Genomic DNA, 27,239 nt, shown 5'->3' with positions numbered 1-27,239 from the left:
CTTTGGTTGTTTGTTTTTAATGTGTTTTTCTCCCCTCTCCCTTCCTCCTAACGTAGTCTGAAATCCTGTGGTGGTTTGAATGAGAAATGTTCCCTACAAACTCCCGTGTTTGAACCTGTGGTCCCCACTGGTGGCGCTGTTCGGGAAGGTCATGGAACCGCTAGGAGGTGGAGCCTTACTGGAGGAAGTACGTCACTGTGTGGACTCTCGCCACTTCCGGCTTCCTGTATGCCGATGAACGTGTGCTAAGCCAGCCTCCTGCTCCCCGCTGCCTTGCACCCTGTCCCTGTTGTCTCGCTTCCCTCTGCATCCTCTGGAACTGTAGGCCAAGGTAAGCCCTTTCGCCCCTATTTCTTAACTGGAGAGTTTATCGCCGCAATAGAAAGGAAACGAGGATGCCAGCAGGCGGAACCAACGGTGCCACCACATTTACGGTCCGCTAGCCTGACCCACCGAGAACTCCCTTGTACCTACGCCCAGGGTCGGCTCTTCTCCGACTCCAGATCCTCTCAGATGGACATCAATATTAATCATTGCAGAGGTGTTGAGTCTTGAGATCATGAATAAAAGATTGTAACCCTACCAAGACACAGTTTCCCACTAATATATTAACATTTAGAAAGCGTGAATGCTAGCCCTCACCTTGGGCGAGCCCCCACCATCTCCCTTTTATAAGAGTAATTCTGTGGCCTTTTAATACAGTTCCTCGTGACCCCTAACCATAAAATCATGGTTACTTTATACTACTGTTATGAATCATAATATACATATCTGTGTTTTTCCATGGTCTTAGGTGACCCCCGTGAAAGGGTCATTGGACCCCAAAATGATTGGGACCCACAGGTTGAAAACCACTATCCTGAATCCCTAAATCCCAAGACTGGCTGTGACGTCATAGAAATGGAAACTCTTGTGAAGCCTAGGAGCCAGGCATCAGCTGAAACAGCCCTCAAGGAGGACGGACACAATGCAGCTCCCAAAGATCTAAGTCGACTGCTGCATCTTAGGCACAGGTCTGAGGTCAGGAGACCCAACCTGGGAATGCAAGGTAAGAGGGCTTATGCACGGGAGCAGGTTTGGGAGGTTAGATGGATAAGTACAGACTGGGCTGGGCTGGCCGGCAGAGGCGCCCGCGAAAGGCACATTCATACCCGTTCTCAATGTGAGCGGATTTGGTCATCAGCTCAGCTAAGGGCGGTCTGGAAAAGCGGTCCCCCACCCCCACCGCCGCTCTGCTGAGTGGGTATCCAGGAGAAGCATCTTCCTGCATAGCCAAGTGACCCGCGTCACCTGTGTCTCCCACAGCAGACAAGTGAGGCTCGCTTAGTCCACGTTTAGCACTAAGCCTGAGTTTCCACATCCTTTCGGGGGACCTGGCAGAGCAGGGTGTGGCCAGGCAGGTCTCCATAATGGAACAACTCAGGATGAGGTCCTGTTTACCTGACAGTCCCTCAAGTCTGCACGGGGAGGGGTGGGCAGGTGGGTGGTACTCCAGGCAAAAAGACTTGCATGGTGTCACTTGCCCGAGTTCTGAAAAGCATGGCACAGTTGACAAACTGAACAAAAGCCCCCAGAGAGTGTGCCCACAGCTCCAGAACAGTGTTGCACACAGCACAAAAGTCACACAAACAATATCAGCAGAGCCCTTTCAGGGCTGTTAGAGTGCCAGGCATCCAACACAAAGGACTCCACCTGACTATTAACAGCCACATGAAGGAGTGCAGTACTGTGCTATGGATTTTGGCCCACGCTTGACTTCAGTCAGCCTGTGATGGGGGCCTCCTCCTTAGGCAGTGAGTCTTTTGCTTGGCTTGTTCCTCTCTGCCTTGGAGACTCCAGTTGAGGCCTGTGAAGGCTACTGCGCCTCCTCCCCGTCTCCACAGAAACCTCCAGGGCCAACTTACTCCAAGGTTACCGAGCTGTGGGTAAAGGTTCCCGCCTTCTGCAGTGCTGGAATCATCTGTATGTGCCCATCATGGAGGGGACATTATCACAGTGCTGACCCACAGTGCACCCTGAGGGGACACAGTCACAGTGCTGACCCACAGTGCACCCTGAGGGGACACTGTCAGCAGTGCTGACCCACAGTGCACCCTGAGGGGACACTGTCAGCAGTGCTGACCCACAGTGCACCCTGAGGGGACACAGTCACAGTGCTGACCCACAGTGCACCCTGAGGGGACACTGTCAGCAGTGCTGACCCACAGTGCACCCTGAGGGGACACCATCAGCAGTGCTGGCCCAGAGTGCACCCTGAGGAGACACCATCACAGTGCTGACCCTGAGTCACTATTTCTCCCTCTGCATTCTTCCTTCCTGCTCCCTGGCTGCTTCTTCCTGGGATCACTTTACAAATAGCATGCTGCAACCAAAGCTTTGCCCCAGGGAGACCCAGACCAGTCAGAGAACCCCCCCACACCTAGCTAACTGGCCATTGGTGACCCTTCAGTGTTGGCCAGATGAGTCACTGAACCTGAAGTTGGGATGGAAGGAAAATAATACAAGCCAATTAAAGTTTTAAAGCTTCCTGGACTGGGGAGATGACTTAACAGGAAGAGTGCCTGCTGCACATTTGTGAGGACTGGGGTTTGGGTCCCCAGTACCCACTTAAGAAACTGGACATGGCCACATCTCAGGGGAGCAAGGGGAGGAAAGAAGAAAGCTTCCAATGCCCTTCTTTAGCCTCTGTGTGCGTGCACCCACACATACAAATGCATGTGAGCATATACATACAAGTGCACAGGCACCCCCACACACAAATGCACATGTGCCCACACACAAATGCATGTGCATACACACAGTACACATGCACACACACAAATGCACGTGTGCGCACACACACAAGTACACATGCGCACACACATAAATACACATGCACCCACACACATAAATGCACATGCACCCACACAAATGCATGTGCACGCACCACACACACACACACACACATACACAAGAAAGAGAAAGGGGGGGAAGGTGGGGGAAGGGAGGAAGGGAGGAAATAACATTTCTGTAAGATATAGTAGGTGGAGGAGGAGGTCGCAGCCGGCTGGTTCTGTCCCTGGCCCTCCTGAAGGGCAGCTAACGTCCTTACACGGATGGTCTGTGCAGCCCCAAGGCAGACATGTCTATAGCTTCCCAATGCACCAGATGTTCCTGGGGGCACAAGCAGCCTTGTTGCTTTCCTCTCATGACATGTAGCCAAGTGAGCAAACCTCTGCTCACAGAGCACACAGTAGGGCTCCTTTTAGCTAGACTGAGCTGAGCGATCCTGAGTTTGAAGGCCTTTCCTGGGTGACAACAGGCCAGTCCATCCTGGAAGGTCTCAGGCCTGGTTGGCAGAGACTGTATGCCACAAATGACTCAGCTAGGAGGCGGGGCATCTTCAGTCTGGTCAAGCCTGACTACAGGAGACTGCCCACAAACCAGAGCATCCAACATGGAGCTGCCCGCCATGGCCAGCGGCTCCTGTAGCATGCCTGCCATTGATTGTCAGAGCAAGGTGACAGTGTGATGGCCTCCAGTAGCTTGGTCTGACTCATGTGCTTGTATGAGCTGTTCTTGGAGACTTCCAGAAACGTCTTGCCATGGAGTTCTCAAGGGTCATGTTGCCAGTCTTTGTGATCTCAGTTGTCTGTATACAGTGAGGCCGTGGAGATCTGATGACAATACTCTAAGTTTTAAAAATATATGGCAGCCTTAGTTCCTCTATTTGTTGCTGGGACAAACTGCCTGACAAAACTTAAGGAAGGCAGGGTTGCTTGGGTTCACAGATGAGGAGCGGTCCTCCGTGGAGGGAAGTTGTGGCAGCAGAATTGTAAGGTGGCAGCAGGTCAGGTAGCATCCGCCGTCAGCGGGCGGAGGTGCAGGTCACGTGTCGTCCACCGTCAGCAAGCAGAGGGCGAATGCTGGCTTCTCTAGTCAGTCCAGGACCTTAGCTCACAGGATGGTGCCACTCACGCTCAGGGAGTGTCCTCCACCTCAGTTAGCCCACTCTAGAAACCCGCTCACAGGCGTGCCCGGAGCTGTGTCTTCAGGCAGCTGGACATCCTGTCAGGCTGACTGACTCTTGAGGTTAACCTGCATTTCCTCACCCATCGTCTCCTCACCATGATCTCAGAAGTCCGGCTGCCAGTGCTCAGATCCCTGCCTGCCTCCCCTGGGCTGGGGTGTGGGTGGGCCTGTAATGTAGTCACCTCATCGGAGAGGCCGAGTGCAGGGCTGTGTGCTCAGGGTTGCAGAGAGACACCGTTCTGTAGTCTCACCATAGGCAGGATCACAGCTCTGTCCTCAGCTGAGGCCTCTGTGCTAAGCGCTGGCCACTCTGACCATCTTTCCCAAGTTCTGTGTTTTATTTATCTTATTTTTTGTTTGTTTGTTTTTCAAGACAGGGTTTCTCTGTGTAGCCTTGGCTGTCCTGGACTCACTTTGGAGACTAGGTTGGCCTCGAACTCACAGTGATCCACCTGCCTCTGGGATTAAAGGTGTGCGCCACCGTCACCCGGCCTTATTTAATCTTATTTTTAAGAGCAAGTTATGTCTCAATATATTTACATTTTTCCATATATGGGTGTTTTGCCTAAATGTATGTCTGTGAACCACATGTGTACTACGTGCTCTCAGAGGCCAGAAGAGGGTGTCAGACACCCTGCACCTGGAATTGCAGTTGGCTGTAAACCAAACACATCAGCACTGGGTACTGGACCCAAGTCCTCTGGAAGAGCAGCCAGTGCTCTTAACCAGTGGCCTCCCTCTCCAGCTCAGGGTCTATATCTTATACACTGTCGTTGTTTGGGGGCCTCTTCCTATTGGAGACCTCTGAAATGGCAGAATCCAATTAACAGTAACCTTTGCAACCTGGGCACTGGCTGGCGTTGAACCTACCACCTCTCACCATGCTGGCTGAGGCTCAGATACAGACACAGAACTAATGGAGCCCCACCCCCACCCCCCCACCCCCATTGCCTCAACCACTTCAGATTCAAGTTCAGATTGCAGAGGTGGTGGCCATGACTGTGGCAGTGATGGCCAAGGTTCATCCAAGCAGTAGAAGTTTCTTCAGGCCCTTGGACATGTGACTCTGGGAGTTGCTCCTGGATGCCTCAGCCTCCCACCTCAGCCTCCCTCCTCAGCCTCCCACCTCAGCCTCCCACCTCAGCCTCCCACCTCGGCCTCCCACCTCGGCCTCCCACCTCGGCCTCCCACCTCAGCCTCCCACCTCAGCCTCCCACCTCAGCCTCCCACATCCTTTCCCTCGGGCCCTTTCCTGCATCAGTCAGCTGGTGTTGGGTTCTCATGCTGTGGCGTCAGAGCCGAAGCAGACACGGCTACATTGCCATCGGCTACGTTGCCATGCAGGTGAGCCACAGCCTGCAGCTCACAAGCCTCTACCTGTGAGTGTTCCGTGGAGCCTCCGGCAAACCTGGACTTTCCAGTATGAGGCCAGTGCACGCTGTGACTCAGGAAGCTCTCACAGCTTCTTGTTTGCTTCTCCCAGACATGGTTCCTCAGCCCAGTCACCACGCTGCAGCGGCGCTTTGAGGACACAGATGGGAAACCACATCTCCATAGAGCCTCCAAAACATGGATGAAAGCTAGGGAGATGACCCCGTGGATACGCTGCCCTACTATGGAAATGTGAGCAACTAAGTTCAAATCTGCAGAACGGATGAACTGATGTAAAGCCAGATTCCTGTCTTAAATCCTAGTGTTCCCACGATGAGGTGGGGAGGGGACCTGAGGTAGGAGAGCCCCAGGAAGCTCGCAGCTAGCTAGCCTGCCAGACACAGTGAATGAGCAGGAGGCCCCATGTTGAGGTGGGAAAGAAGAACTGACCCCTGAGGCTGTCCTCTGACCTCCCCACATGCACTGTGGCATGTACACACACAGACAGACAGACAGAAGGAAGGAAGGATGGATGGTCAGAGGGAAAGGAGAAGGAGAGAGAAGATGATAGAAAATAACATGAAGGGCATTAAATATGCCCCTGGTTTCTCCTGCCCACCCGTCAGCCCTGCTCCTTGTCCCTACGCAGCCTCCGTCGCCAACACACAAATGCCACCTGTACAGACAGACCCAAGCTGAGTCCTGAGGTCTACCTAGTCATCCATCGAGAGGCTTGGAATGCCATCCTCTGCAGAAGTTCTGCCCTCCCACACAGGGAAGAACTTGGAGTTCTGACTAATTTGTCTGAATCCGTGTAGGTCTGTCCCTCGATTCTCTGGCTCTGTGGACTATGTTTGGCCCAGCAGCTGCTGGATTGCTGAAGGAGAGACACACGGTTCAGTTTTGTTGGTTTTCTTTTTGTCAACTCCACAAAAGAGGAAATCACCTGGGAAGAAGGGCCTCAGTGGATGGATGACCTTCGTGGGACTGGCCTGGGGGGAAGCCATTTTGTTGATGGGAAGGCCCAGCCTACTGTGGGCAGCTCCATCCCTGGGCAGCCTGAGCCAGGTGCTGGTGGCGCACGCCTTTATCCCAGCACTCGGGAGACTGAGGCAGGAGGATCTACAGAGTTCCAGGACAGCCTGTCATGAAAAACAAAACAAACAGAAGAGGACGCAAGCTGAGCAAGCCGTGCAGCACAAGCTACTGAGCCGCATTTCTCCGTGGCCTCTGCTTCAGCTCCTGGATGCCCTTGAGGGTGGACTGTGAACTGTAAGCCAGGTAACGCCCGCCCCGCCCCTGCCCCACAGGTTCCGTCAGAGTGTTCTCTCCCTGGAACTGAGATTAAGCGGATGACGTTGTTACACCCTCTTCCCAGTTCCCCTCAGCCTACTGCAGTGGGTAAGGGTTCCCCTATTTGCTAGGGAGTTTGTTGGGTTTTTCTTTCTTTCTAGTTTTTCAAGACAGGATCTCTCTGTGTAGCCTTGTCTGTCGTGGATTCACTTTGTAGACCAGGCTGGCCTCAAACTCACAGCGATCCACCTGCCTCTGCCTCCCGAGTGCTGGGACTAAAGGTGTACGTCACCACGGCCTGCTCAGGGGTTCCCTTCTTCCAGACTGTGCCTTCCCTGGCATTTGTTGGTGTGGCTTTCTTTATGGTAGCCATTCTGATCGAGTCTTAATGTGGTTTTAAACTGTATTTCTCTCATTGCTAAGGATGTTAGGATATTTTCATATGTTTATTGGCCATTTGTGTTTCATCTTTTGTGAATCATTGTCTTTTTTATCATTGTGATGTTTGGCGTTTAGTTTTTTTTCAGTTCTTTGCACAATCTGGGTGTTACTCTTCTGTTGGATATGAAGCTTGCAAAGATTCCCTCCCGCTCACTTGCTCTTGGGCCACGTGCGAGCTTTGTCATTTCATGTGAACCTCTTGATGAATTCCTGCTGTTATTTTTTGAGCTCTTGGTTCCTTCTCAGAAAGTCCTTGCCAGCGCTTGTATCTTGATGTGTTTGTTCTGTGTACAGGGCAAGAGTCGGGGCTCTGCCTTCATCCTTACGCACGTGGGCATCAAGTGTCCCCAGCGCCATTTGTTGAATACGCTGTCATTTCTGAGATAAAACACTGACCGAAAACAGCTAGTGGCGGGGAAAGGGTTTGTTTGTCCTACGGTCCATCATCAAAAGACGCCAAGGAGGGAACTCACCAGACACTGGCCAGTCTGATGGAGGCCATTTCTTAACTGAGGCTCCTCTTCCCAGGTGACTCTATTTGTGTCAAACTGACAAAACCAGCAAAGGAGGCGTCTTCGTCAAAAGCCAGGTGGCCATCCTCCATGGTTTAGATCTGGGCCTTGTGTCCCACTCCATCCATCTAGGTGTCTCTTGCGGTGCTGATACCAAACTGCCTCGTCGTCACTGTGGCTCTGCAGGGCAACCTGAGAGAGGCCCAGCCATGCCTGACAGTATTCTTTTTATGTAGGATTCTTGTGGCATCTGGGGTCTTTTGTAGTTTCACGTGAATTTTAGGATTTTACTTAACATTGAGGAAAAGTGTCTTTGGGGTTCTGATGGGGACTGTGGTGAGCCTGGGAGTCACACGTGGTAATATGGCCATTCCACCTTTAAGCAGAGTAATCCATGGCTGTGGTTTGGCTCTGACTGAGTGACAAGGTGAGCTGGCAGCCTATGTCCAGTGTGAGTGGATGCTCCCCGAAAGCCAGCTTGGGATGCTCACTATCCTTAGTGACTCAGAGTGGTACCCAGTGTTCCCATAGCCCTCAAGAGAGGCCACACGTGTGTGTGATAGAACTAAGTTTCCCAGAAGAGGAGGCCAGGATCTTTCGCTCTAGCAGGTCAGATTATTCCTCTCATTTTCCAAGGCTCCCTGGCCGTGTGCTATCTCCAGACCCGGGTCCAGCTCTGCCATTTCTAAGGAGAGCACGTAAAACTAGAGAAAGAAGCCACCAACAACCCACTCCCAGCACCCTGCAGCGTGTGCATGGAAGGGGCGGGCAGAAGTGTTGTGTGGGGGGTCTCCTGTCAGTGTCTAGGGCTTTTGTTTCAAGCAGTTGTAGATAAACTGTCCCTTTCTTCACCAGCCCCCCCTTCATTGTGTCTCTGCCGCCCCAATGCACGAGTCCCAGCGTCTCCATCGATCCGTGTTTGCAACAATTCTACTCCCGACCCCCTCTGCCCACCCTTCTCTGTAGCGGTGTTTGCTACTCTGCTGGCTGCTTTTTCTCTCTCCCACCCGTATCCCACCTGCCCAAACCCCCAACACCAGGTAGGGGAAAGAGAAGGATAGAGCGGAAAGGGGTTGTCATCAGCGTTAGACTGCTTCCTGCTAATTAGGGATGTCACGTTCTGTCAGGATAATGCAAGTTCTTCTTCTCGTCTCTCTGTGCACAACCACCTGACAAACCTCAACAAACAGCATCCAGCCACCAACCAGCCAGCAGCAGCAAACCCCCTCTTGGGGCTCTAGCATTTATATATCCTCTAAAAAACTCCCAGAATTCTAAATGTCGCATACTTGCAAGCTGGCAAAAACATGCCCATGTCAGAGCACGAGGCAGATCACAGTCACCTGCTGCGTAGCTGCCTCTTATCCCCCACCTGGGATTAAAACAAAAACATAATCCCACATTTTTGTAGCTGTGTTTTTTTTAAAGGAACCAAAAACTACATCTTCCCTCTGATCTCTCTTGTAGGAATGAGTTAGAAATGTCAGAGACAGCATGGGAGCAGGTGGGCTCGTGTCTATCACATGTCAGGTTACGCAAGCTTCAGCTTATTCATCTGCAGAGTGGAATCGTACCTAGTTTGTAAAGACGGTAATGAGATGGCCATCGCAACATCGTAAACTGCATCCCGTGCAAGCTGACTCTGACCCTGGTGATCCACCGGCCTGAGGCCTGGGGCAGGGTGATGGGGGTGGGGAATGGGGTTGGTGGATAGGGAAAGATGTTAGGAGCGAGAGTGACTGCGTTGTTAACTGCAGCAGTAATTCTCCCAGCCTTGGAGAAGAGGTCTCTGGGCCACACCTGTCATAGAGCATAAAGAAGCAATCAGTCAGTGTCAAAGCAGCCAACCCCTTCCTTGCTGAGTGTTTCAGTCATAAACAAGATCAATACTGGACACTGAGTGGTGCAGCTGCCCTCTGTCCAGAGGCTCCTGGGGCCAGGAAGACCGAATGAAAACACCCGGTTCATGCTGACTCCTTGAGGAGTGCACTTGAGCTTGGGGCACTGAGCACCAAGCTACGCCCTGGTGAGTCACATCCCCATTAATGACGCGTCCACTTGATGATGCTGCATAACCAAACCCACAGACTCCATTTAGAATGAAACCAGCGTCCATGTACAAGGCCAACGCTCGGCAAGCAGAGGTGGGGGAGACTGGGTAGTGTCCATGTGCAAGGCCAGCGCTGGACAGCCAGAGGCCGAGGAGAGTGGGTTTGAAGCCAGCCTGGGCTACAAAGTGAGCTGGAAGCTCAGGAAATCCCAAGCAGCTAACTGTTGAGACCACCTGCGAAGGAGACAGCCTGGAGGGCCCAGCAGTGGGGCCACTCTCCGTCCATCCTGCTGCCTGACCCTGGCCTCACAAACAGCCAATAAGGTTATAAAACAAAATGTTCCATTCCTTGTCTTTGCCGTGGGTTTCTCTCTGCCCTAAGTCTTGGTTTTTCTATTTCTCCAACATTCTTCACAGGGACTCATCTGCTCAACTGCCTTATTTTCCCAACCATTTCCACAGCCGCTCTGGTCTTCCTGGTCAACTCCTTGAGAGCAGAGTCTCTGTTAATGTGTAGAGAAAATTCCAGGCTCTTTATGCCTCTCCCCAAAAGATAGTATAGGAGCTAAGGATAGCACTTTTTCATGTAACCAAAAAAGATCAAAATTCTAACCCTTCTAGAAGCCAGTGGCCAGAAGGGACTGCACTCCTCCCTCTGCCCTGTCCAGAGTTAAACTGGAGACTATTCTGCTCAGGAAAAGGGAATCCGAGGTCTGAATAACTCTTTGGATATTAGGAGACAGGAATTGATTTATTTTGCATTCGCCCACCTCCCTCTTCCCCCCTCCCCCCGTGTTTCCTTTCACATTTTGTCATCCAGGGGACATCTTCAGTATCTGAGTTGGGACAACAGTTGCCATTAGAAGTGGGGGGGGGGGGCTCTCCAAAGTGAAGAGAGTAAGCTCTGAACTGGAAAAAATAGTTACTGCCCTGTGCATCTGCTCCATAAAAAAGCTCTGATCACCTATGGTGAAGCATCCAGCACTGCAGAAGGAGGAAGCCGAGGAAGAAGGAGAAGGAGGAGGGAGAGGAGGAGGGAGAGGTGGAAGGAGGAGGGAGAGGAGGAAGAGGAGGAGGAGGAAGAGGAGGAGGGGGAGAGGTGGAAGGAGGAGGAGGAGCAGAGGTGTCCTGTTGAAGTGGCTGTGCAGTGCATGCCTGTCACTCCAGCAGGTGGACCCTTAGTTCCAGGTTAGCCTGGGCTACTTAGTGAGACCCTGCGCTGAAGGGAAAGCAGAAGCGCACAAGGAAGTCCCCAGGTGTCAGCACTTTGTTCTTTTCCCTGGTCAGCACACGCATGGTCATTAACTCTGAAGTTGGAAGAGATGTCTGATGGGAGAGGCCGGGTGTTGTCTGTGGCCATGCTCGTCTGGAACCCTCCATTCCCAGTTGACTGATTAGTTGGCAAGACGGAGTCTGGTTTCTACCATCGGCTCAGGCTAAGACTGTTAGCTCTGGTTCTGTGTGTCTCCTCCCATGGATCTCGTGTCCACAGAGACTTGTCACTTCCTCCTCCTGACTCTACACGATGGCAGCAGCTACTGTCATCAAGAACTGGCCATGGAAAACAAAACCACCAACAGCTACAGATTGTATGGAATTTTAAATTAGGAATTTAGTGCTGTCTCTGCCCAGCCAGCGTTAGAGAGCGTGCCATAAACACAGGGACCACGGGGCGGGACGGATGAACTGAGCATGTGTTGTGGAGATGGAGAGGCAGCTCAGCGGTTTACAGCGCTGGCTGCTCTGCCAGAAAGCCCAGGATTTATTCCCAGAACTCACATTGTAGCTTCCAACCACCTGTAACTAATTCCAGGGCTTCTGACTCCCACTTCTGGCTCCATGGGCACCGGACATGCACATGGTACACATACATACATGTAGGCAACACACTCGTGACATAAAGTAAGAATAAATAAATAAATAGCATTTATTGTGTGTTGGGAGACAGGCATGCAGTAAGCACCTATTTGTGCTGGGCGATTTCACTGAGTTTCTTTTTAGTGAGATATGATCATTTTTCCTTTTTTATTGAGATGGGAAAACTGAAGTCAAAAGAAGCTTATCACATTTTAAAGTCAGATCTGCAACCTTGAACAAATCAGAGTCTCAAATGAACACCAGAGCATCGTGGGAGCCTGAGAGCATCTCCAGACTGCCCCTGAGAGCCCAAGGGAGAGAAGGGGAGGGAAGAGAAGGAGAGGGGAGGGGAGGGAGGGGAGGGAAGAGAGGGGGAGGGGAGGGGAGGGAGGGAGAGGGGAGGGAAGAGAGGGAGAGGGGAGGGAAGAGAGGGAGAGGGGAGGGAAGAGAGGGAGAGGGGAGGGGAGGGAGGGGGAGGGGAGGGAAGAGAGGGAGAGGGGAGGGAAGAGAAGGAGAGGGGAGGGGAGGGAGGGGAGGGAAGAGAGGGGGAGGGGAGGGGAGGGAGGGGAGGAGGAAACAGGAGGTGCCTGGGCTTGTGTGACAGCGGCCAAAGCAATGTTTGCAAACACGCTCCTTTCCAACCTATAGCACCAAGGGAGAAACGAACCTTCTGGACGCTCAGGGAGAGAAACATCAAGCACAAGGAGCAGCCGGGCTGGGTCCCTGTGCTACCTCGTAAATGAGAGCAGGACAAGAACCGGGGGAAAACACACAGGAAGATTCCAGGAAGGGGAACTTGTCACAACTTCAAGTCAATATTCTTCAATATTTACTCAGAGGAGGAGATGAATCATGAGTGGAGGAAACACGAAGCTTCCTTGTTTTAACTCATTGACGTGTCACTGCACTGTCGGCCAGGGTTCTCCCGAGCAGGGTAAAGTCTCCAACGGGGTAAATGCTACCCTGCTCAAATTATTAGATTGAATTATGTAAGGCAGTCTGGATAGTCCCAACAGTGTGTGTCTGCACACAGAAGGATGAGAGGCAGTAGCTGCCCTGTCCACGGGGCTGCATGTCCCGTCCTGAGCTGGTGCTAGCAGCCTGAGGACCCCTGGGGGGCGGCCAGGCTTCAGTCTGTGTCATCGACAAGCCAGCTGGAGTCTGATGTGAGAGAGAGGTGGATGCTGCTGATGCAGCAGAGTTGATGCACTCACCAGCAGAGAGTGAAGGTGAGCAGGCAAAGCAGGCCTGGTTTTCCCTCTGCCTCCTTCTATCTGAGCTTCCAGAAGGGATTGGCTTCCAGGGGCAAGGTCTTCCCTCGTCAACCAATTCTTCCTGGAAATACTCTAACAGACCCACCTAGCTGCGTGTCTGTGCAGATCCAATCAAGCTGACAACCCAAATTAACCAGCACACCTCTGCATGGAAGATTGCTCATGCCACGGATCCCGGCTGAGGCACCCACAGGGCCCTGGAAGCTCCCTTCATGTTCATGCCTTTGTCTCCACCAGCCATGACTGCCTTGCCTGGCCTTTGAGTTGATTTATTCTCTATTAATTCAGCCATGTACAGTGCGTTCTTCTGTGTCTGGTTCCTTTTGCTGGCATCAAGTGAGACTCACTGCAAAGCTGCAGGTACTTGATAGAGGTCCAGTCCTGCTGAGTGCGCATCATGGTCTAAATGTCCCCACAGTTCCCCATCTCATCAGTGCTGGGCTCTTGGAAAACATCCAGTTCTTGCTGCTGTGAATAGGGACGCTATGAAAAATCTAGAAATATCTTTCAGTGAACATATGTTGATATTTCTGTTGGAATGATACAGACACAGACAGAAATAGAGAAGGAGACAGGGAGCACGTGGAGTCTTGGACGCACATGCCTGTCGTCAGGAGATGCTAACAGCTCCAAGTCTGACTGTGCCAAGCCACACCCCATCAGCAGCATTCAAGACTGCGGATGGCAAGCCGGCACAGTGGCTCATGCCTGCAACCAGAACCCAGGAGGACAGACGAGACCAAAGGATGCTGATTTCAGGGCCAGCCTGGGATTCATGGTAGGTTCTAGGCCAACCAGAGACACAGTGCGAGACTCAGTCTTAGAGAAGCAAACAAATAAATGCCAACGACTTTAGTCCTCAGCATAGCGTCACATACATGTTTTATGTGTATGCATGTCTCTCTGCGTGTGGGAGTCAGTTCTCTCTCCTTCTACCACGTGGGAACCAGAAACTGAACTCAGGTCACTGGGCTTGGCAGCAAGTGCCTTACAGGCTGAGCAGGTTTGGTTGTTTTGTTTTGTTTTGTTTTTTGTGGTTTTTCGAAACAGGGTTTCTCTGTGTAGCCCTGGCTGTCCTGGACTCACTTTGTAGACCAAGTTGGCCTCAAACTCACAACAGTCTGCCTGCCTCTGCCTCCCAAGTGCTGGGATTAAAGGCGGGCACCACCACCGCCCAGCTGGCTGAGCAGTCTAAAGGGCCCAACATGGTGTTCTCTGGGATTTGGTATGTTTGCATGCCCCCCCTTTTTTTTAAGCTCTCCAAGCTCTACTCCTCCATCCCCAGGCCACCTACTCACACGGTTTTTGCCTTCTAGGCTCTGGGAGTGGTGGTTTTCCTGGTCATGTTGTCTGTTAGGCCACTGCAGTGTTAACAGAAGCCATCTTGCCCTCGGTGGCCTGTTCCTTTCTTATCTATCTCTAGAAAACCAGTCCTTTCGTGAAGCCAGCTTGTGCCCCCTCCAGGCACGCTCTAATCTCTCCTCCGCCGAGAGGAAGAGGGTGCTTATCGCCAGAACCAACGTGACCAGCCCTACCTGTTTTGCCCTGAAGCTTTGGTTCCGCCATAGTGACCGGAGTTAAGCTATAGCTTGGCCTGATACAGGGGTGCCACCACCCACCAGTCATGGCCTGATGCAGGGGTGCCACCACCCACCAGTCATGGCCTGATGCAGGGGTGCCACCGCCCACCAGTCATGGCCTGATGCAGGGGTGCCACCACCCACCAGTCACGTGACCCTAGCCGTGCCCTTCTTGTCATGTCGCACTGGGACCTAGGCCAGCTGGGGTGGGGGAGAGGCTACTCCAGTCCCTTTGCCTTAGACCCACAGACATACATGTCCACCTCAACAGCCCTGCTCCCTGCTGACCACACTGACACACCACCTTGTCACCAAAGGCATTAGAGTTCATGGAGGTAAGCACACGGGGACCTGCTGGAGGACAGCCATCACAAGGTGTGCCTTGTCCTTTCTGTCCCGCCTCCGCCCTCCCTCTCCCAGGATGCTGTGCCCTAGCAGTGAGGGCACACTGCAGACGTCCTCCCTTCCTGCCTGGGGCTGGACAGATGTGCACCAGATTCCGGCTCACGTGTCCTTCCTCATCCAGAACCTCCCATTCCATAGCCTCTGCTGTGATCAGCAAAAGTCTGCCTCAGAGGAGCTCAAGGCAGGAGCTCAGAACACTCCATTTCCTCTCTCCTCCTTGCCGAGTCAGCAGGAGCCTTTCCCAAAGTCTCCTCCAGGGAAAAGCTCTTCAGGGGCCCATCCATGCGGGCTGTGGTGGATAGCTCCTCGGTAACAGACGTGTTGAATGCTGGGATAAAGGTCCAGGGTAAGAGCTGCCTCTTCTCTTACCTCTTCTGTTGCACAGCACCATGGACATGACAGAGATGACTATAGTGGTGACCCAGTAAACTGTCCTCCCCGAGATGCTCAAGACAGCACAGCTTTTGGTAGCCTTTCAGCATTTTAAATCAAAGCAAAGATTGCCCCAAAAATCACATGGGAGAAGAAGCCAAAAGAATGCTGGTGGCTGTCCCCAGAAGCCACACAAGTCTATTTTCAGCTCCAGTAAAGCCAGTACACTGTAATTAACATAATAATATGCTCCCTTCCATAAAGGCAGGTGACACAGATGACCTCCAGTCCCCATCTGGACACAGGGCATTCGCTGCTCCAAGTTGTTTTCTCAGCTGTGAACTTAGACTCTCCACCACGACCCTCTCATCTTGTGTGGATTGGGGCCAGGCATCTGCAGGAAGATCAGAAAAAATGAGTGAGGGAGGGGTCAACTAGGCCTCCAGGGGAGAGCAGACGGGTGAGGAGTCTGACAACATCATGGGGAAATTCAGATAGAAATTTACTCAAGTCTCTCTCTCTCTCTCTCTCTCTCTCTCTCTCTCTCTCTCTCTCTCTTTCTCTCTCTCTCCTGTGTGTGTGTGTGTGTGTGTGTGTGTGTGTGTGTGTGTCACACATTTTTAAGTGTACTTACCCATGCATGCTTATAGAGACCAGAAGTTAATACTAATGGCTTTTCTATTGCTCTCTATCTTTTTTTTTTTTCTCTTTTGATCTTATTTTATTTTTGAGACAAGGTCTCTCCCTGAACTAGGAGTTCACTGATTGGCTAGGCTAGCTGGCCAGCGAGCCCCAGAACCTATCTTCTCTCCCCTAGCCATGGGGCTATATACCGTCTTTTAAGAGGGCTCAACGCCTCATGCTTGCACAGGCGTCACTTTACCTACGAGGGCATCTCCTTAGCCATCAGGTCTCAGGCACCCAGGAGGACAAAATCTTTTTTTTTGTTTTGTTTGGTTTGGTTTGGTTTGGTTTTTTTGAGACAAGGTTTCTCTGTGTAACCTTGGCTGACCTGGACTTGCTTTGTAGACCAGGCTGGCCTGAAACTCACAGAGATCCACCTGCCTCTGCCTTCCTGAGTGCAAGGATTAAAGGCGTGCACCACTGTGCCTGGCTGAGGACAAAATCTTACCTTGATCTATTTCACCCAAACTGCTGAACTTAAAGCAGTGTCCCCACTGGACCACCTCCTCATTTGAGGATGTCCCCACTGGACCACCTCCTCATTTAAGGATGTCAAACGCACGCTCTTAGGCCATCTTCCTCAAGCACTGCAAGGCCCGGTTGCCCCCAGGTCGGAAGCCATGGAACACTAGACCAGGAGGAGGAAATGGTGGCCTTCCAAAGAGGAAACAGCATCATCTGTCTCTGCTGCTGAAGCTCTCTGGGTGCTGACCCTGCTGCCAGCCTCCTTCTGGAACCTTCCCTTCCTGCCATCCCTCCTGTTGGCTCCAGTCTGCTCTCTCCATGTCCAAACTACGTTGGTCTCTCCACTCAGGCTTTCCAATCATGCTCTGAAATGTCATGGCCCCTCACGCCCCATCTACCCTTGAGTTGGGTTTTAAGCCCCAAAGCCATCTTGCTACTCGTGGGGAAGGACAAGAAACCTTTTATCAATCTTCTGTTTCTTCATTCATAATGATTGTCTCTTGGGCCCCTTCCAGTTCAGAAGTCCTAGTCCCAAGACTAGTTTATATATCTGACATGAAACTGTGTGTGTGTGTGTGTGTGTATGTGTGTGTGTGTGTGTGTGTGTGTGTGTGTTGTGTGTGTGTGTGTGGTGTGTGTGTGTGTGTGTGTGTGTGTGTGTGTTCATGTTGTAGACAGGCAGGCAGGAACGGGCATGTGACCATAATAAAAGCCATCAGAACCTATAATTATCAAGACCTTAGTCATGAGCATCGTAGCATTCAAACATCCCAGTAAACTTAAGAAAGGCAGGGCAGGTCTCACTGCTCATGTACAGATCTTCTGTCTTGAGGCCAGAGCTCTCTCCCACCTGTGACCCCAATTGGAAACCCTGGAAGGCAGGAGGTTGTACACCTCAGGGGGGGGGAGAGAAGGGGAGCAGCTTCCTCCAGTTCTGTGATGCTGCAGTTAGTGGCAGGCTGTGCACTGGGCCCACCTCAGTTTGACTCTTACCTCAGATGTATAGTGTCCGTGTGCTTATGGCTGTGAACGGGCATGGCCAGAGGTCAATGCCAGGTGTCCTCCTCAGTCACTTTCCTATTGGATTTTTGAGACAAGGACTCCGGTCCACCTCAGCCAGCCTCGCTGGGCAGCAGCCCCAATGATGCAGTGTCTCTGCTGCCTCAGTGCTGTGCTCGTAGGCATCCACTGGCGTGCCAGCTTTTTATGTGGGTGCTGGTGACCCGAACTCGGGCCATCACGTTGTGGGCCAGCGCTTTACATCTCTCCAGCCCAGGCAGCTTTGGACTCCTTATCAAGCTACCGAAGTCTCCAAGCATTAGTTTTATATCTTTACAATGAAGGAGGTAATGATATTTATATCAGTGTGGGGTTTATCCATGAAAATGCCTAGCACAGATCTAATACAGAGCAACCCTATAAATTGTACTGTTTAGATTAATTCTGTACCATAACCTGCATTACTCTCTGGCCTATGCCTTGCCGCGTCTGCTCAGAATAGTTTTGATTTTAAATACCCAGGGGCAAACCATGGGGTTAAGATGACCAGGGTCAGAGTTGTAGTAGAGGACTCAGAGGAAAGAGCAGCATCACCTCCTGTAGATGCTGCTGGCTTCTAGATTGTTGGATTCAAGCGTTTTGTGTGCAGACAACACAGAGAAAATCATGTGTTGATATATAGTTGCCCAAAAAGAATTGCCAGCAGCTCTCTCTCAAGGAGCCTCGACCCCATAAAGGGCCAAAAACAACAACATGACAATAGCAAGAGTCTTGGCTTTCCACACAGGACACATTTCCTGCTCAGGACACTTGAAAAATCCATCTAGAAACAGCATTTGGCAGAAGTGAGGTGAGCTGAAGCGTCTTCCATGCTAGAAGCCTGAAGCCAGAAGGCTGGCTGTCCCCTTCTGCATCCTGGCTTCCAGCTGTTGCCCAGGCCTGGCTCCTACAGGAAAGTGACTCCATGCACACCTCTGTGCACAGGAGGAATAAAGCTTGGGGGAGTGTGACAGCCACTTTCATCGTCAGTTTGACTGGGTGGATCTGTGAAATACTTCAGGAAGTACTAAGAAGGAAGACCTTCCTGATTAGTGACCAGTGACTCTTCAGCAGGTGACCCTAATACACAGAGCTCCAAGGGCAAGGCAGTAAGAGCACCCCACTGCCTCTGCTTCTTCCCAGCGAGTGTCTTGGTTGGCCTTGCTGCTGGGTGCCACGCTTGACTGGCATCAGACTCCAGCCTCTTCAACTTTCTGGTCGATGACCACCGGCTCTCTAGGAGTCCCCCAGCCTCAGAGCGGATGACTATTGGGTTCTCGGCCTCTTATCAGACTTATCGGCCATTTAAGCAAGCACACTCCTGGGGGTGAGGGAAGACCTGCGTGCACACTCCAGTCCCGGGGACTGCCTGGGCCAGCCTCACACAAGCCCATTGTATTCCAACCCATCCATGCAGAACTGTGATCACTCACCCTTAGCCTCAGTCACCAGCGGATGCTTCATTCTGGTCACCGGTCGAGTCCAGTTACTTTTTAATCATGTAGATTTAGTCTCAGTTTCCAGCCGTGAGCTGACAAGGGCCAAAGACACAAAGTGTCTGCGGCATACAAAATATTCCCAAATAACAGAGGAGTTTTCTGAACTAAAGTGGCGAAAGTGTCTCCATTGAGAAGCGGTGTTGTGTGAGTGGAGGTGTGGCCAACAGTAGTGTGCAGCTTAGGAAGATGACCTCGGATCCTCCAGGGACAGTTGTGCTTGGCAGAGGCCACTCTTCAAAGTCAAGATCTCAAAAAAATGACGTGCTCACCCCACTTGCGCTGGCCTTGGCCTTGACATCTAGATCGTGGGTCTCTATTTGTAAGAGTCTTTTGAGAAGTGTGTGAGTGCCCGCGTGTGTGTCTGTGTGTGTGAGTGCAGTGCGCAAGTAGGCCAGGAGTGCCCATCAGACTGGCGGGGCTGGAGTTGGAGCTGTTGTGAGTCTAATGTAGGTGCAAAGACCCAAGCTCAGCTTCTCCTTGCAGGAACAGCAGGCACGCTTAGCCACTTTTCTGGCCCTAGATTGTGGCATTTTAACAAGGATTTACTGGTCAGAGAAGATTTACGGCCTATTAAATGAAAAGAAATTAATCAGTATGATGCCATTTTGCTTACACGTATTCTCTCTTCCCATATGCAAGCAGAGAGACACAATCTGTGTGTTTGAGCGCACACATACATCCACGCAAGACTCAGAGGAATATGGAGTATCATTTGGGGTGAGAAAAATGAGAAGACGACCCAAAGCTCATGTGTTCCCCTTTAAAAGTTTCTCTAGCCCTGAGGAGACAGGCAGCTTCTGAGCCAGTATTGGCTGGTGCTGGTGCTGGGGACTGTGGCCCCCTGGGAGCAGCTAAGAAAAGAAACAGCAGCCTCACTCTCAGATCTGTGCCTGCGACAGTCAGGGAGTCCCGGATGGTTGCCCTAGCCTTCCATCAACCCTGGAGTGGATGCCGTTCCTCAGCCCCCGGGCTCATCTGCAGGTCTGCGGGAACTGGAGCCGTGTGGGGGGTGAGGAGCAGACTGGGGCGGGAACTGATTGAAAAGGAGCAAGCCATTCTCTACTGGAATGTTCTTCTGGGAGGGAAACATGCTCTGGCCGCCAAGACAATCATTTCTGGGCTCAAAAACAGGAAGAAATTCACTAAACACCACGGCACAGCACAGCACAGCAGCTTTGCCAAGAATCTGGCGCTGGCTCAACTGGGCTATGGTCTAAGTCTTCAGAGACAAAGCCCAGGCGACACTGCTTCTTCGCCATTGGCCTCTTCAGATGACTCACAGGCCACCTCAGTTGGGAGCTGCAGCCCCCGTCTGTGTGGGAAGTCAGGCACTTGCAGTAAGCACCTTGGTTATGCTGAGGCCTTCACATCCCGTCATCTCCTCATTCTCTTCCTGTCAGGAGCTGGCCCCCTACAACGGCATTCAATCCTAAAGGCCACTGTGAGGCGGAACAATGCAGAAAAGTCAGTCTTGGTGGGCTTGTTGTCCCAGAACTAGGGAGCTAAAGACGGTCAGGTACCTGAGACTCCTTGGCCCATCTGACCTAGCCAGAGAGTCCCAGTAAGAGACCCTGTCCCCCAAAGAAAGGTGGACAGAGGCTGATGGAACAGTGCTTCAGATTTCTCTGTCCTCCATACACATGTGCAGTGCACCCCGACAGACACACACACAGGCGCACGCACACGCACACACACACATCTGGGGCACAGCTGATCAGTGTCAGGGTTAGGCTATATCTGTCACAGTCTGCCTTCCCAGCATTGAACACCCCCAAAGACGACAGATGCCAAGGTGGGTCTTGTGTAGCATGGCTCATGTCCAAAGACTCGAGGGGCCCCGGAATTGGTGCTTGCAGACGGAGCATGGAGATGGCTAGTCCGATTTGTCAGCTGTGCCTTGGACCACTGGTCAGAAATGTATCCCTGATAAAATTAAAATGACAATTATGTTTGCTTTAAGGGGAGGGGTGCACGTGTCCGAGTCCAACCTTGTCAGGCGACAGCACTAGTTACTAGCTATCTGCTGCTGCCTAACAAACATCCCCAAGCCACGTAGCCTGGGGTCCCTCTGTCTGTCCAGCTGATGCCACTGTGAATTGGCAATTTCGGGTGGGCCTGGCTGGTGGGCCTTCTGCTCTTGGCTAAGCTCCTGCCCCCATCTGCTGTCAGTCGCATGTCAGCGGCGGGCTGGCCCTGTCTCTGGTCCCTGAGCACTCTCAATTCTGAGGTCTGAGGTCTGGGCACATCTGCCTTTGCTCTACATGGTCTCTTGTTTCCAGCTACCTCACCTCAGCCCAGCACATGGACCAAGTTTTAAGTGAGAAAAGTCCACAGGGCTTCTTGAGACCTCGATTCAGAAATGACACATTGAACTCCTGACACTTCCTATCCACTATAGACATGTTCTGAACGCGCTGTAAAGCCAGCCCTGTTTCAGGAGCGGGAAGCGAGGCACCTGCTCCTCATGCGGAGAGCTGGGCAGCTGTACAGTGGAGGGGTGGAGTTACACTCCCGTCCTGTGACCAGCAGGCCAGCACCAGCTTTCACTTCACGCTTCCTCCAAGATGCCAGCTCAGCAACGGGTGGATACTGATCCCCTCCCCCCCCACCTCTGCCCCATACCCTGCACCCAATAGGTTCCTTCTGTCAACTTGACCAGAGTTAGAATCACCTTGGAGACACTCCTCTAAACTCTGCCTGTGGGGCTGTTTCCAGAGACGTTACTGAGGAGGGACGATCCACCCTGAATGTGGGTGGCACCATGCCTGGGCTCAGGTCCTACACTAAATAAAGAGTATAAAGAATCAATCGCACCAAGCGCCCACACTCACCTCTCTACCTCCTGATTGTGGGTGCGACGTGACCAGCTGACTCACCCTCTCGTCTCACAGCCCTCAAAATCCCGCCATGTCTTCACCTGCAGGATGGAATGGGTGTGTCTTCTCGGGTTGTGACCAGTTGAGGACAAGCCTTCCTTCCTTCAGTTGCTTTTGTCTGGCATTTCTCACAGCAATGCAAAAAGTAACTAACTAAACATTTGCCTTAAAAGATACACCACATGTACGCACACACTCACTCACACACGCATGTACGCATGCTCACCCCTGGGGGTGGGGCAGTTAATTACTTCTTCTTTGGGAGACATTACCTTAGCCATAACCCAATCAGTTTTCCCATACACTCATTGATTTAAGAAGGCGCTCACGTGCCCCCAGGACATGCCTGCCACCATATGAGGGGGAGCGCTTCACATGGAGCAAACGCTGTTTCACCTGTAGCTCTGAGCACAGAGATAACAGTCCTCAGAGGGTTGCAGTCCAGCACAGCCAGAGGGCAGAAGACAGGTAGGTTAGGCCGGAAGATGACAAACATGGAGAAGGAACAGCTCAGGGACAGCAGTGGGACACAGTGTGGGCTGGACTAGAAAGCACACGGGAGCCCAGGAGAGGCAGCCGTGGGAGCTGTGGGCCTGTGAGCTCTGTTAATAGTTCTGAGCTTTGTGCTGAAGGCGATGGGCGGACAGGCATGAGCGGAGATGGATTGGGGCGTATTTGATACCATTCCGGCTGTGGGTCACGTGGGTGGTGGTTCTGTCATGAGTGGGGTGGCCGTCGTTGGCAGTGAGCTTGGTGTTGATTCTGGCAAGTTCCTTCATGGGTAACAGTTGGCTGTATTTGCAGAATGATTGGCAATAAAGGCTAGTTGTGTGTGTGTGTGTGTGTGTGTGTGTGTGTGTGGTGTGTGTGTGTGTGTGTGTGTGTGTGTGTGTGTGTGTGTGTGTGTGTGTGTGACATTGGGTTGACATTCCAATGTAGGTGCCTGGGTCTTCTTGGGTCTACTCTGCAAGAGAAGCCGAAACAAAGGAGAAAAGGCAGGCCACCACGGGTGGGGATCAGTGTGACCCAGGTGGGCTCAGGCGCCTCCAGAACATGTCGGTGGCAGTCTTGAGGAAGTGACAGTGATGCCCGGGACAAAGCTCAAGAGAAAGAAAGGCCGCAAGGCCGCGGTCGCTTGCTTCTGCTGAGTGCATTGTCCTCGGGGAAATCTTGCCGCTTCTTCCAGGTGCCAGGGAACCCCGTTTCTCAGAGCACAAGGAGGCGTGTGCTGGAAGTGCTCACCTAGCACACCAATGCACGCTCATTGTGATTGGGCGATTATTTACAGCATCCCCGGGGGTGCAGCCAGCTGGAGTCAGGCTTCCTAATGGCTTCCCACCTTATTCTTAGCAAGTACACCCAGGCTGGTGGGACATATACTTGTATAAATTGTTCACCAATAAACATGTCCCCTAAGAGCCTTGTTTATCTTCTGGAATCTTCCTGAAATAACCGTACAGGTTCATCACACCACCTTCCGCCCTTAGACATTATCGGGGATTCTCCATTAACCTTAATGGGGAATGTTGTTAAGTGTCTCCTCCACGCCCTTGCTGTAGATCAAGATGAGTGCGTGGCCAACAAAAGACAAAGTCTTCAAAAATCAGTCCCGCCCTCCTCTGCAGTGACTGCGCAAGTGTCCTGGGGGAGGTTTCTGGCTGGCCCTAAGGCTTCTTTCTCAGTTGATTTGAGGCTGCTTCATTTGTGGGTTTGCTTTAGAATGGCTTCTGCATTAGTCGGGAAGGCAGTTGGGCTGCTACAGCAAACGGATTCCTGGGAAACTTAAACATGACTGTTAAGCTTTCATGCTGTATTCCTGGGGGGGGGGGGGAGGAGAGGGGGGAAGGCCACACCACAGGTTCATCCCAAGGCTATGCAGGCTCATCAGTGTGGCTAAAGACAGGCTGGAGGTAACCCCGGAGTGTGGATTTTAGTACTTTGTGTGAAAAGAAAGGAATTCCATCACTGTGGTTTTCTGTCTTGTAACAACCATGTGGAAGCACAGTTCACCTTGCTGTGACCCGGGCCTGGTTCTAGAGGTGCACGGAAAGGCGAGTTGGGGTGCAGTGCTGGTAAATATGACATCTCCTTTGAATACTGATCTTGGTTAGATTTCCTGAACTACACTTCTGAGAACAACACAGAATTAAGAGGTAATCTTTTAGGGCCAAAGAGATGGCTGGGTGATTAAGAGCACTGGCTTCTCTTACAGAGGACATTGGCTCTATTCCCAGCACCCTTTTGGCAGCTCACGCCTGCCTGTAACTCCAGTTCCAGAGAATCTGACTTCTTCTTCTGGCCTTCATGGGCACTGCACACACACACACACACACACACACACACACACACAGTGCACAGACATTCAAAGTATCTGACAACATGGGCACTGCACAGACATGTATATTTGACAAGAAACAACTTAAGGGAGGAAGGGCTTATTTTTGCCCACATTTTGACTGTACAGACCACCATGGTGTGGAAGGCGTGGTGGACGGAGCACGACGTGCAACTGGTCACGTTGCGTCCATTCTAGAAGCAAAGAGGCGGAGCTACGAAACCTCAAAGTGGGCCTCTAGGGGATGACTTCCCTGTCAGCCTTCATATGCAAACCTGGCAAAAGCCCTCGCAGAGAGGGGTCACTTACGCTCACGTGGCATGTCTGACCCATCAGAACATTCTCCTTCTTCTTCCCTGGCTGTTCAGAGCTGACCATTTCTCACCGTGCCCTCCGCGCACCCAGGCAAACACCCAGCCTTTCGTAGGTCCCCTTCCAACGTCTGGAACTCCTTCTTTCTACATGGCAGTCGGAGTGGTCCCTGAAGAACACCAGAGCTGGATGCTTCCGGTGCACCGTTCCCCAGTGCCCTCTGCCTCCAGTCAAGAGGCAAAGCCAGAGAGCTGCAGTGGACCTCGAGCCCTGCATCTGACCCTGCTCACCTCAGTCTCGCCTGTTCTAGCCTCATTTCATTGCTGTGATACAATGTCCCAACCAAAAGCAACTTTGGAGAAGAACAGCTTTATGTGGCTTGTGATTCCAGGCCACAGTCTATCACCGAGGGACATCAAGGCAGGAACTTGAGAGCAAACCTGTTTGCCATTTTACCCAGCATTATCTCTGACCAAGAAACTCACTTGCTGGGTGATATCCTAACACAGAGCAAACACTGCTATCGTATAAGCCTCTGGCTCTTACTGAAACCACCTGTTTTAGCTGCTTTGGGAGAGCAGTGCTTGCCATGGGTGGGTGGGTGGGGTGACCACCGCTGCTGACAGTCTTCACACAAGACTGGAATTCAAAGAGCCCCGCTTGCCTTTTTCCTGCTCTTTGCATGAGGGTGGCATGGGTCTGTGGGGCTTGGCTAGAGCAGAGCACCGTCATCTAAGACTGTTTTGTCTTGCCAGCCTCCAACTTGCTGGTCCTGTGCCTAAAGAAGTTGGAGTTTCGGTAGCATTGTTTGTCGGCTCTTTCAGCTCTGTGTTTGGTGTATATGAAGCAAAAATAAAAACTGGAAACCACCAACATGCCCAGCCGTGAGTCTGCAGGGCTCTGGCTGGCCGGCTCTCCTGCCTTCCAGTCTCACATCTGTTTCATATAGAAATTATCACAGCTTTTAGCCATCACAATGAGAGGATGAAGTGTTCCACTCTTCTGAGCTGAAAGGGTCCACAGGACACATTTCTTTCAATTCACTCTCTATGTTTTTTAAATACTTGAGACTTTTCCTATATGAAACTCTTTTTTTAAAACACCATTATAATGTAAATATGATTTTAATGGCTATAAAATATCCCATCACATCTATATCTAGTAATTTCTTAGTCATTTCTCTCCAAGCACTATAATTATTTCCCGTGTTTTATTGTGTAGTTCCTTTGACCCGCCCCTTAATGAATCTGTGGCTTGTTTCCAAGGGGCTGCTAATGTAAGTACCACTGTAATTAGCATCTTTGTGTATTTCTGTATCTGAAAGTGTCATTTCTAGATAAGGAGTTGCTGAGTCCAAAGCTAAGAATATTACATTAACTGTGTACTGTTTGGAGGAAGGTTTGGAATATGTCTACAGGAAACATCGAAGGGAACTTCTGTGTCGTGTTTGGCCTTCACCCACCATCTGAGAGCAGCACCAGCTTTAACAGATGTGACTTTGTGGGCCTCTGGCATGGGTCAGTTGCCAACCTGGAGGCCGGACCGCAGGTTTCAGGCACACCATCTCCCAGAAATGTCCAACAAATTCTTTACTACATAGGACCATAGTCTTAGCCTCATTAGGGCGTAGACTGTAGTGATTGATTACTCTAGAACATTTGTGTGATTTTCAGTCTCTCCAGCTGCCTGTGAAGTAAGAGCTACAGCTGTGTATTTACTAGTTTGTATTTGTTTACTCATTTAGGGGTGTGTGTGTGTGTGTGTGTGTGTGTGTGTGTGTGTGTGTGTGTGTGAGAGAGAGAGAGAGAGAGAGAGAGAGAGAGAGAGAGAGAGAGAGAGAGAGAGAGAGAGAGAGAGAGAGAGATGGTCTTACTCTGAAGTGGAAACTGTTTTTGCTACATTGGCTGACCAGCCAGCAAGTCCCTGGGAATCGCCTGTGCCCGTTGCTCAGGGTGGAAGTTACAGGCGTGCACCAGTGTGCCCCATTTCACGTGGGTCTCGGGGATCCAGACATGCTATACAGCAAGCTCTTCACCTCCTGAGCCTGCTCCCAGCCTACACTCGCTGCAGCCACGTTAGCGCCACTGCCGCTGTCCTGAATGTGGCCCGCCTTAGCAAATCAACAGCCACGTGTAGCTATTTACATTTAAATGAACTCATCTTTAAAAAAATCTCGTTCTCCTTTTTACTTGCTGCCCCTCAAGGACTTCATTGCCCAGTCTGCCCCATGGCTGTTGTGTTGAACAGCGAGGATTAGAAATTTTCCACCGCAGCAGAAAGTTCGATTGGACCGTGAGAGCAGGAGGACTCCTCCCAAGACCCAGCTGTCACCAGGAACCTTTGTTTCATAATTACCTTTCCACAAAGCAGTTCAGGCCTGAGAGGAAGCACACCCTCCTATTCATGGAAAACACAAGGGGCATCCCACCTAAAGAGCTGACGGTAATTACAGTCGTGAACAACCTTTGAGGATTTACCAGGTGCTGGGCCCTGGGTGAAAAACAGCTGCTTTCCCACAACCCCAAGTGCTGGGCAGCATTTCAGATACACTGAGGATTTAGATAAATAAATTATTCTCCCATTCACTAAAAAAATTGTTGGGGTGAAATGGTTTGATATGGTGCTCAAACTAGGGAGTAGGAAGCCAGGCTCAGGGGCTGGAGAGATGGCTCAGTGGTCAAGAGCACTGCCTGTTCTTCCAAAGTACCCGGGTTCAATTCCCAGCACCCACATAGCAGTTCACAACTGTCTGTAACTCCAAGATCTGACATTCTCACACCAACATACATAAATTGAAGTTAAATAAAATATTTAAAAAAAAAAAAAAAAGGAAGCCAGGCTCACTCACGGGGAGTAAAAGGCCC

At 51.5% G+C, this 27,239-nt stretch overlaps 2 long non-coding RNA genes across 4 annotated transcripts; one reads left to right on the top strand and one right to left on the bottom strand.

Annotated features, from left to right (window-relative positions):
• The first annotated feature begins 219 nt into the window (after positions 1–219).
• On the top strand, positions 220–27,239 carry LOC311581187. 3 transcript variants are annotated; one of them, XR_014773686.1, is made up of 3 exons: positions 220–331; positions 794–1,048; positions 26,580–27,239. It is a non-coding gene; the product is annotated as an uncharacterized lncRNA (long non-coding RNA). The 3 variants fall into 3 exon arrangements; XR_014773687.1 differs by lacking the exon at positions 26,580–27,239 and adding an exon at positions 11,712–11,845; XR_014773688.1 differs by lacking the exon at positions 26,580–27,239 and adding an exon at positions 10,966–11,608.
• On the bottom strand, positions 15,024–23,576 carry LOC311581188. The gene is made up of 3 exons (XR_014773689.1): positions 21,684–23,576; positions 15,267–15,560; positions 15,024–15,158 (listed from the first exon to the last, which is right to left on the bottom strand). It is a non-coding gene; the product is annotated as an uncharacterized lncRNA (long non-coding RNA).

Source organism: Acomys minous (genome assembly GCF_964271855.1).
Source record: "Acomys minous genome assembly, chromosome: 13".
In the NCBI taxonomy this organism is placed as follows: domain Eukaryota; kingdom Metazoa; phylum Chordata; class Mammalia; order Rodentia; family Muridae; genus Acomys; species Acomys minous.
Note: the sequence above shows the minus strand (reverse complement) of the source record. Positions and strands in the feature narration are given on the sequence as shown.